General features: G+C 41.5%; 1 protein-coding gene across 2 annotated transcripts in view; it reads right to left on the reverse strand.

The window, feature by feature from the left end:
• Positions 1 to 10,000, reverse strand: part of LOC112235441 (IQ motif and SEC7 domain-containing protein 1-like) — a 99,852-nt gene that overhangs the window by 89,418 nt on the left and 434 nt on the right. The window lies entirely within an intron of this gene.

Here is a 10,000-nt window from a genome sequence, read left to right on the forward strand (position 1 = left end):
CCTCAGCTCCCAATCCCACCACCTCAGCTCCCAATCCCACCACCTCAGCTCCCACCACCTCATCCCACCACCTCAGCTCCCAATCCCACCACCTCAGCTCCCAATCCCACCACCTCAGCTATCAGCTCCCAATCCCACCACCTCAGCTCCCAATCCCACCACCTCAGCTCCCTATCCCACCACCTCAGCTCCCAATCCCACCACCTCAGCTCCCAATCCCAACACCTCAGCTCCCTATCCCACCACCTCAGCTCCCAATCCCACCACCTCAGCTCCCAATCCCACCACCTCAGCTCCTAATCCCAACACCTCAGCTCCCAATCCCAACACCTCAGCTCCCAATCCCACCACCTCAGCTCCCAATCCCACCACCTCAGCTCCCTATCCCACCACCTCCTCAGCTCCCAATCCCACCACCTCAGCTCCCTATCCCACCACCTCAGCTCCCAATCCCACCACCTCAGCTCCCTATCCCACCACCTCAGCTCCCTATCCCACCACCTCAGCTCCCTATCCCACCACCTCAGTTGACATAGACAACTCCACCACGTCAGCTGACATAGACAATCCCACCACCTCAGTTATCTCGGCTCCCTCAGATGACAGGACAGCTCCTCTCCCAGCAGCTGGTGCCACCACCAAGTCCCCCAAAGGCCTGCTACCATCCACTGATATTATGGACAAACAGTATGTTAATAAAGACAAACAGGAGGCATACCCATGGATAGATTGTAAAGAAGGTAAGATGGGCTGCGAAACGTGTCACACACCTGTCAGTCTACACGTCTCAAGGGTTTGAAACATTTAAACGAATGGCGTTTATACACAGTAAGTCATAGTGGGTCAAATCCAACTTATCCAAATTATCCAACACAAGCAATCAAGAGCGTACAAAACAGGCACAACGTATCACTGACAAATGCTCTTGAAAACACTTGAAAAGCTGTTTGACGGTATGAATGTGTCCTACCTGAAAGCCACCTGCACTGTGCTCTACTGTATCATGCATTTATTCACTATAATCTACCTGAGCTGCACATCATCAATGGGGGGGTGGGGGTAAACATTTGGTATGGACTCTATTCCTGAGATGCGCAAAAAATATATATTTGCGAGCACATAATTGAGATAAAAGGTAATGTCTCAATAATAATAGATATTAATAGATACATCTGCTAGCCTTAGAAACTAAACTACGATGATAGTTTATCTCAAATGTGCACCAGTGAGCTACATTTTGTCTTATCTTTCATCTTTAACGAGCTTCCCGACGAAAAGGCAGAGACTATTGTGAAACATTTCATTGTTTAAGTTTTGTAATTGGTCGGCGGGCAAAAGAAAAGGGGTCGCTAGCTGCCATCCCATTGGTCTAAACCAAACCTTTTTTCCTTTTTTTAATCTACACAAAATACCCCATAATGACAAAGCAAGAACTGTTTTTCTGTTTTTTTAATTGTTGCTAATTTATACAAATTAAAAAACTGAAATATTACATTTATATAAGTATTCAGACCCTTTACTCAGTACTTTGTGGAAGCACCTTTGGAAGTGATTACAGCCTAGAGGCTTCTTGGGCATGACGTTACAAGCTTGGCACACCTGTATTTGGGGAGTTTCTCCCATTCTTCTCTGCATATCCTTTCAAGTTATGTCAGGTTGGATGTGGAGTGTTTCTGCACAGCTATTTTCAGGTCTCTCCAGAGGTGTTTGATCAGGTTCAAGTCTGGGCTCTGGCTGGGCCACTCAACGACATTCAGAGACTTGTCCAGAAGCCACTCCTGCGTTGTCTTGGCTGTGAGCTTAGGATTGTTGTCCTGTTGGAAGGTGAACCTTCGGCCCAGTCTTATGTTCTGAGCACTCAGGAGCACTCTGAGGTGCTCCTGAGGTTTTCATGAAAGGAACTCTCTGTACTTTGCTCCGTTCATCTGTGCCTTGATCTGAGAGTCTTTAGGTGCCTTTTGGCAAACTCCAAGAGGGGTCATCATGTGCCTTTTACTGAGGAGTGGCTTCTGTGTGGCGACTCTACCATAAAGACCATAACTATAGAGATAGTTGTACTTCTGGAAGGTTCTCCCATCTCCACAGAGGAACTCTAGAGTTCTGTCAGAGTGACCATCAGGTTCTTGGTCATCTGCCTGACCAAGGCCCTTCTCCCCTGATTGATCAGTTTGGTCGGGCGGCCAGCTCTTCGAAGAGACTTGGTAGTTCCAAAGAATGATGGAGGCCACTGTGTTCTTGGGGACCTTCAATTCTGCAGAAATGTTTTAGTACCCTTCCCAAGATCTGTGCCTCGACACAATCCTGTCTCTGAGCTCTACGGACAATTCCTTTGACCTCATTGCTTGGTTTTTGCTCTGACATGCATTGTCAACTGTGGGACTTTATATAGACAGGTGTGTGCTTTCCAAATCATGTCCAATCAATTTAATTTACCACAGGTGGACTCCAATCAAGTTGTATAAATATCTCGGGGATGATCAACGGAAACAGGATGCACCTGAGCTCAATTTCGAGTCTCATAGCAAAGGGTCTATATACTTATGTAAATAAGGTATTTCTGTTTTTAATTTTTAATACATATGCAAAAATGTTACAAAAATGTTTTTTCACTTTGTCATTATTGTGATGTCATTATGGGGTATTGTGATGTCATTATGGGGTATTGTGATGTCATTATGGGGTATTGTGATGTCATTATGGGGTATTGTGATGTCATTATGGGGGTATTGTGATGTCATTATGGGGTATTGTGATGTCATTATGGGGTATTGTAATGTCATTATGGGGTATTGTGTGTAGATATCTGAGGAAATTGTTTTATTTAATCCATTTTAGAATAAGGCTGTAACGTAACAAAATATGGAAAAAGTCAAGGAACTCAGTCCAGCTTTCAACTTATTCTTTAAAGTTGTTATAGTAGAATATACAAGGTGACATTACTAAATCGGCTAGTGCATCATCAGTTCCTCTTGTCAGGTTCGTCATTACAGAGAGATGTTTATAACTTGTCAGAAATGTCCAGATCAACAGCTACCTTTTTTTAAATAAAAAAAACACAGTTTTTAGCCCATTGATAATGTTGGAAATTTTTTGTCACTCAAAAAAATCACATGAATACACGTTAGACATGGCAAAATGTATGGAATTGTGTGCATAAAAATGTCTTTAAAACTGCAAAATGTTATTTGACATGACAAGATGTGTAGAATTGCAGGAAAGAAACTTTTCAAACTTAAAAATTCTCAGTTTCTGAACGAGAGGGAAAAAGTTTAGGAATCCCCATAGACTGGAACTGGAGGTTCCACTTTCAAATCTACATGGACAAACTGTACACCGTATACAGTCTATCTCCCCAAAACCAGAACCAAAACGTTGAGTGCGCTGCCCCCCCCCAAAAAAATTTTTTAGCAACAAACTGGCCCCCCCAAAAAATTTAGGGAATGTATTAGCAACACGCTGGGCAGCGAGCTCTTCTTTCTGACTTCAAAGCACTCTGCGCTCACTTTGAGCCGGCCAAATTGGACCTAACAAGAACAGAAAAGATCTACACGCATATTCTCATCTGAGTGACATCAATCAAATCATCGGCATGCAGATGCAGTTTGGACATTTCACCAGTAAAACATCAAGAATTATCATTTCACAATTGACAGTGACGATGATTGTGAAATGAGATATGCCTAACTTGATATTTGATGGTATTAAATATTTGTATATTATATATTAAATATATAAATATTTTCTGCACAGGCAGACGTTGTAGTTGGATTTTACGCATATAGGCTACATCTGTAGGTACAAACTTTGATTGAAGAAATTGTACTACAATTGTACTACAACTGTTGTACTGCAACACTGAACAGTAAGTCTAAAGAACCTGACTGTTGTGTGTCTTCACTATGAAACCGTTTCAACAAGGACAGCCTTTTGGTTGAGATCAAATTGATCTGCAACACAGAGATATTAAGCTGGAATAACATTTGACAGGTGAAATGAAAGCCATATGCTTTGGATGCTTAGTCAAGCAGTTTTGAATTGGATCATTGTGATCTGGAGCAGATGAGAAACGACAGTACAGGCACCGGCATTTATTTTAAAGAAATAGAGAGGGGGAGGCAGGAATGGGGGAGACGGGGAGGTAGGGAGTGAGGCAAGAAGGCAGGCAGGGAGGGAAGCGGGGGACGGCAGGCAGGGAGGCAGGCAGTCAAGGGAGAAAGGCGGGGGTATGCCGGCAGGGAGGCAGGTAGGGAGGTAGACAGGCAAAGAATCAGAGAGGTAGAGAGGTAGGCAACAAGGTAGGCAGGCAGGGAAGGAGAGAATGACAGGGAAGTAGGGAGGGAGGAAGGGTGGGAGGGAGGGAGGCAGGGAAGGAGAGAGAGAATGACAAGGAAGTAGGGAGGGAGGCAGGGTGGGAGGGAGGGAGGGCGGTAGGGAGGCAGGTAATGAGGCAGACAGACAGGGTCGGCTGAGGCTCTGTATTGAAAGCCTTGCAGCAGCCCACACCAGCACAGATCATTAATTCAAGGTCACCCTCGAAAGACTATAATGCATAATGATCACTGCCAGCCATGTTAGCATTGATTCAGTACTGGTACTATGTGTAATAGTACCATGTTATCATTGACTCAGTACTGGTACTCTGTGTATACAGCCATGTTAGCATTGATTCAGTACTGGTACTCTGTGTATATAGACATGTTATCATTGATTGTACAGGTACCATGTTGTTCTTACTCATAGAGTATATATTATTACTTTTTTATGACATGTTTTGCTTTTCTATTATTTCTCTATTTTCTTTCTCTCTTCCTTGTTGGGAACGACCTGTAACTAAGCATTTCACTGTTTGTCTACTACACCTGTTGTTTACGAAACGTGACGAATAAAACTTTATTTTATTTGATAAAATTCTCAGATACTTCTCTGCATTTAATCCTTTCAAGTTATGCCAGGTTGGATGTGGAGTGTTGCTGCTCAGCTATTTTCAGGTCTCTCCAGAGGTGTTTGATTAGGTTCAGGGCCATGATTGGTGGACTGAGAGACATGAAAAACAGCTTCTATTTTAACCTCTTTAGGCTAGGGGGTGGTATTTTCACGTCCGGATGAAAAGCGTGCCCAAAGTAAACTGCCTGCTACTCAGGCCCAGAAGCTAGGATATGCATATTATTAGTATATTTGGATACAAAACAATCTGAAGTTTCTAAAACAGTTTGAATAATGTGAGAATAACAGAACGTATTTGGCAGGCGAATCCCCGAGGACAAACCATCCAGGAAAAAAAATGTTTGAGGTCACTCTCTTTTCATTGAGTTTTCTATGTGGATCAAGATTTCTAAGGCACTTGCTTGCAGTTCCAATTGCTTCCACTAGATGTCAACAGTCTTTAGAAATTGGTTGATGTTTTTCCCTTGAGAAATGAAGAAGTAGGGCTGTTCAGAACGAGGGTCGAGTCTAGTGTACTGTTGTGGTTGGGGCGAACGACCTGAAAGCTCGCTCCACTTTGTTTTTATCCAGTATTGAACACAGTTTATCCCGTCTTAAATTTCATTGATTATTTACGTTTAAAAATACCTAAAGTTGGATTAGGAAAATTGTTTAAAATGTTTGGATAAAGATTACAGGTAATTTATTAGATATTTTGTAGTCATGTTGCGCGAGTTGGAACCAGTGTTTTTCTGGATCAAATGTGCCAAATAAATTGACATTTTGGAGCTATAACGATGGAATTAATCGAACAAAAGGACCATTTGTGATGTTTATGGGACATATTGGAGTGCCAACAGAAGGAGCTCGTCAAAGGTAAGGCATGAATTATATCGTTATTTCTGAGTTTTGTGTCGCGCCTGGCGGGATGAAATCTGATTGTCTGTGTTTGTTTGATGGGGTCCTGTCCTCAAATAATAGCATGGTTTGCTTTCGCTGTAAAGCCTTTTTGAAATCTGACACGGTGGCTGGATTAACTTCTCTACGGTAGGGGGCAGCATTGGGAATTTTGGATGAAAAGCGTGCCCAAATTAAACTACTTGCTACTCAGCCATAAAAACATAGAATATGCATATAATAGATTTGGATAGTAGATTTGGATAGAAAACATTCTGAAGTTTCTACAACTGTTTGAATGATGTCTGTGAGTATAACATAACTCATATGGCAGGCAAAAACCTGTGAAAGAATCCAACCAGGAAGTCGGAAATCTGAGGATGGTTGTTTTTCAACACCTTCCCTATTGATGATACAGTGGGATATTGGTCATGTTGCACTTGCTAAGGCACTAGATCTAGCCACTAGATGTCAACAATCTTTAGAACCTTGTTTGAGGCTTCTACTGTGAAGTGGAGGCGAATGAGAGGGGAATGAGTCAGAGGTCTGCCAGGAGCCACGAGCTGACCATGCGCGGTCACATGAAAGTTAGCTTGCATTCCATTGCTTTTCTACAGACAAAGGAATTCTCCGGTTGGAACATTATTGAAGATTTATGTTAAAAACATCCTAAAGATTGATTCTATACATCGTTTGACATGTTTCTACGGACTGTAACGGAACTTTTGGACTTTTCGTCTGCTCGTGCGTCATGAAGTTGGATTTCTGGGCTGAACGCTGAACTAACAACAAGGAGGAATTTGGACATAAATGATGGACATTATCGAACAAAACAAACATTTATTGTGGAACTGGGATTCCTGGGAGTGCATTCTGATGAAGATCATCAAAGGTAAGTGAATATTTATCATGCTATTTCTGACTTCTGTTGACTCCAACATGGAGGATATCTGTCTGGCTTGATTTGTCTTCTGAGCGCCGTACTCAGATTATTGCATGGTTTGCTTAAAGTATTTTTTAAATCTGACACAGCGGTTGCATTAAGGAGAAGTATATCTTTAATTCTGTGAATAACACTTGTATCGTTTATCAATGTTTATTATGAGTATTTCTGGAAATTGATGTGGCTCTCTGCAAAATTACCAGATGTTTTGGAACTACTGAACATAACGCGCCAATGTAAACTCAGATTTTTGGATATAAATATGAACTTTACCAAACAAAACATAACATGTGTAACATGAAGTCCTAGTGTCATCTTGATAAAGATCATCAAAGGTTAGTGATTAATATATCTATATTTCGTGACTCCTCTCTTTGGCTGGAAAAATGGCTGTCTTTTTCTGTGAGTCGGACCTAACATAATCATTTGGTTTGCTTTCGTCGTAAAGCCTTTTTGAAATCGGACAGTGTGGCTGGATTTACAAATACATGTATGTTTGAGGAATTTTAATTATGGGATTTCTGTTGTTTTGAATTTGGCGCCCTGCAGTTTCACTGGCTGTTGACAGGTGGGACATTACCGTTCCACGTACCCTAGAGAGGTTAACAAGAAGTAAAGCTTTATTTTGGTGTATTGTAATTATATAAAAGTATAAAAGTTAAATATTTCTAATAATTGAATTTGAATTTGACACTTCCGTTTCACCAGATCTTGTCAGATCTTGTCAAATCGATCCCCTTAGTTCATTAGACTGTTACAGTCACCACAAGCCGTCCTCCACCCAGTACCCTGCCCTGAACTTAGTCACTGTTACTTGCCTGCTACCAGCCGGTAGTCTACCCTGCACCGTAGAGAGCTGCCTTCAGAAAGTATTCACATCCCTTTACCTTTTCCATATTGTGTTGTGTAACAGCCTGAATTTTAAAATGGATTTAATTTAGATTTTGTGGGGTGACTGGTCTACACACAATACTCCATAATGTCAAAGTGGAATTACTAAATATGTCACATTTTTGTACAAATCAATTCAAAATGAAAAGCTGAAATATCAATAAGTATTCAATCGCTTTATCGAATAAGTTCATGGCTTTAAAACATCACAAAAAGGTGTATGTATTTCTCCTGTTTTCAGGGGCGTATGAATATTTCCTTTAACCTGTCACATATGGACTCACTCGGTGTGCAATAATAGTGTTTAACATGATTTTTGAACGACTACCTCATCTCTGTACCCCACACATACAATTATCTGTAAGGTCCCTCAGTCGAGCAGTGAATTTCAAACACAGATTCAACCACAAAGACCAGGGAGGTTTTCCAATGCCCCTCAAAGAAGGGCAGACATTGAATTGAGCATGGTGCAGTTATTAATTACACTTTTGAGGGCGTATCAACACACCCAGTCACTACAAAGATACGGGTGTCCTGCGGAAGGTTTCATTCTACTCCAGCAACTGAGTTAGTAAGGAGTCCTTCTTCTTAACTCAGTTGCCGGAGAGGAAGGAAACCGCTCAGAGGTCAATGGTGGCCTTAAAACAGTCACAGAGTTTAATGTCTGTGACAGGAGAAAACTGAGGATGGATCAACAACATGTAGTTACTCCACAATACTAACCTAAATGAAAAGAAGGAAGCCTGTGCAGAATATTTCACCTAAAAATGTGGAAAAGCAATTCACTTTTTGACATGAAAAGGAAGTGTTACGTTTTGGGACAATACAACACTTTACCGAGTACCACCCTCCATATTCTTAAGCATAGCTGCATCATGTTATGGGTATGCTTCTAATCGTTAAGGACTGGGGAGTTTTTCAGGATAAAATGAAACATAATGGAGCTAATGGAGGCTCTCTAATGTAGACCAGATTAATCAACTAGTTAGTTATATCAGCCGATCATCTCTAATGTAGGCTAGATGAATCAACTAGTTAGTTATATCAGCCGATCATCTCTAATGTAGGCTAGATGAGTCAACTAGTTAGTTATATCATCTCTAATGTAGGCTAGATGAATCAACTAGTTAGATATATCATCTGATCACCTCATAGGAGGGCAAAGGGTCAGGTGCTCCAGCACTCCTAGGGCTCCATCTGTGTGCCTGCTGGAATCTCTTCATGAGTTCACCCTCTCATTTGGCTCACATACACTCACACACTGTCTCTAATAGATTCATTATTTTACTATATGATTATAAAATATGACTTGTGATTTTTTTTATTTTTATAAACAATATCTTAACCTCCATATGTCAGAGACCTTGTAACACTTTCATCATGTAATGTGTTTTTGGTCCAGCACATACTGTACCTACCCACCACCGGACAACTGTACAATAACATTGAATGTGTGAAAGCTGTCAGTTTGTTGAGAATTAAAAGATTACTACACGGAAAACAATTCTTAATTTTTAAATGTACGTGGTTGGATTACATCATTACCCCTCCCCAACTGCCAACGGTTATCCAAATAGAGAGAGAGAGAGAGGGGGAGAGAGGGGAGAGAGAGGGAGAGGAGAGAGAGAGAGAGAGAGAGAGAGAGAGAGAAGAGAGATGGAGAGAGAGGAGAGAGAGAGAGGGGAGAGAGGGGAGAGAGAGAGAGAGAGGGAGGAGAGAGAGAGAAGAGAGGGAGAGAGGGGAGAGAGAGGGAGAGAGAGGAGAGAGAGAGAGAGAGAGAGAGAGAGAGAGAGGGAGAAAGAGGAGAGAGAGGGGGAGAGAGAGAGAGAGAGAGAGAGAGAGAGAGAGAGAGAGAGAGAGATGGAGAAAGAGGGAGAGAGGGGAGAGAGAGAGAGAGAGAGAGAGGAGAGACAGAGAGAGGGGGAGAGAGAGAGAGAGAGAGAGAGAGAGAGAGAGAGAGAGAGAGAGAGAGAGAGAGAGAGAGAGAGAGGAAATCGAGAGAGAGAGAGTATAATCCAGTCACAAACTATATAGTCTGGTCTGCTCTACAGCAGCCTACTGTAGAAAGGGGTCGAAATTCGAGCCAGCACATCCTACAGGAGATCAAAAACAAATCCCTTTTGTATTGCAGTCCACCACACCATATTGACCAACTGGTTGTCACCAAAGACAAATTCAATATTGTCCTTTATGTTATGCTATTATTTTCATTTATCACACCCATATGTGTTTTTGGAAAATAAAATATGTTCAATATGTTCAATGTAATAATTTTTTTATATTATATATATGATATTGCCGCATGATCTTTGACTAAACAGCGTTCTATAATACCACTAAAAAAGC

Source organism: Oncorhynchus tshawytscha, linkage group LG16, assembly GCF_018296145.1.
Source record: "Oncorhynchus tshawytscha isolate Ot180627B linkage group LG16, Otsh_v2.0, whole genome shotgun sequence".
Lineage (NCBI taxonomy): Eukaryota > Metazoa > Chordata > Actinopteri > Salmoniformes > Salmonidae > Oncorhynchus > Oncorhynchus tshawytscha.